Source organism: Lolium perenne, chromosome 5 (assembly GCF_019359855.2).
Source record: "Lolium perenne isolate Kyuss_39 chromosome 5, Kyuss_2.0, whole genome shotgun sequence".
NCBI lineage: Eukaryota > Viridiplantae > Streptophyta > Magnoliopsida > Poales > Poaceae > Lolium > Lolium perenne.
In genome coordinates, this window is record NC_067248.2 from 178,166,203 (window position 1) to 178,167,760 (window position 1,558).

The 1,558-nt window shown below is 44.2% G+C and overlaps 1 non-coding gene across 1 annotated transcript; it reads right to left on the reverse strand.

Moving 5' to 3' along the window:
- Nucleotides 1-654: 654 nt before the first annotated feature.
- Nucleotides 655-727, reverse strand: TRNAF-GAA (transfer RNA phenylalanine (anticodon GAA)). Its single transcript has one exon. It is a non-coding gene; the product is annotated as a tRNA-Phe (tRNA).
- Between the last annotated feature and the right edge of the window lie 831 nt (nt 728-1,558).

Consider the following 1,558-nt stretch of genomic DNA (forward strand, 5'->3'; position numbering starts at 1 on the left):
GAGTACGATGGCCATGGGGGAGACGCCGGGAAGGACGTCAACGTCTTCCTCCTCTTCGGCCATCATCTTACGCGCGGCCACGGGAGCTGTAGATGCCTTCTTGTTCCTCTTGGCCGGAGGTTCCTCGGATCGTGGCACCGGCACCGGCACTGGCAGGGCGGCCGCCTTCTTTAAAAGGCGACGGACCGCGACGAGTTCCGACTGGAAGCGCTCCCGAACGACCTCCCGCGCGCGTTCCGGGCAGACGTTGAAGACCTCCGTCGCGGCGTCGAGTGGCTTGCGCTTCCGGTTGAGCATGCTGCCGATCTCCATGGCTTTCTCCACGTACGCGGCACAAAAACGAACAAGCCGGGGGATATGGTGTTGGATGGGAAGGAGATGGAGATGGAGCGGAATTTTTGTGCAAGAACAGAAGGAGATGGCGTCGATTTTATGCTTGAGTACCTGCAGGATGCGATGATTCCATGCTGGACTCAAAGTCGAACTCGGAATGTAGTCACCTGATCAGTTCTTCTCCGTCTCTGTAAACGCGCTTGCCTCCGAATTCCATGAGAAAAAGGAAAGAGAAAACGACAACAAATTTGGAAATTGCGGTGAGCGGAAGATCGAATGGCTAATCAATGTCGAAAACGGAACGGAGCAAAAATAACAAATTGCGGTGAGCGTGGATCGAACACGCGACCTTCAGATCTTCAGTCTGACGCTCTCCCAACTGAGCTATCCCCGCCGCTTGTAATTTTCCTACAAACAATTTTATCGAATTGAAGTCCCCGTTTTTTAAATCAAAGTCATAGAATTCAAACCTACTTTTTAAACAAAGTTTGAGGTTACTTTGACGTGTTAATTATTGGGCCAATCTTAGGCACCGAACCAAACATTAACCCCAAGTCAACTATCTTTGTTTACCCAACCAAACAGAACCTATATTTCATCTTAAACATAACCTTGATTTATATCATGGGTTTTACCTTTTTTCTTCTGAATTTACGCTTGAGATAGGTTAAGTGAGTGCTCCGTTGTGAGCCCACAACTATTTTGGAAACTATTAGCTGATACAATGAGTACACCATTTTAGAAAATATTTTTAGGACAACAAAACTTAATTATTTGCAGATTGCACACATCGAATTACTCAAATTTGTTAACTATTTAGCAACTGTAACCAGGTAAAAGAAGATAGGAAAATGCTAGAAGAGATAATGAAAACCAAAATCATGAATACACATGTGCGTTCAGAAGAAAGTAAATTGCAATGGCTCCTAGTCAGTGAAATATGGATATTTTCGTTGCTAACTAAATAACACTTGTTCTTCATTGCACCTTCAAAATCTAACCAGTATCGTTGTAGTGTGTTTCATGGTTCAAATAGCCTATTGTCTCTTCACACTAGTATTTTCTACGATTGTTAAGGGAACTAGTCCCCTCTTTGCGCCCCCGGGACATGGCAATTCAGCAAAATGTTGATAAAGTGAATGTAGATGAAGAAATCATCAAACTAAAATATTTGAATGATGACAGTACATTTATGCCACGGTGCATGCAAATCGTTTGACAACAT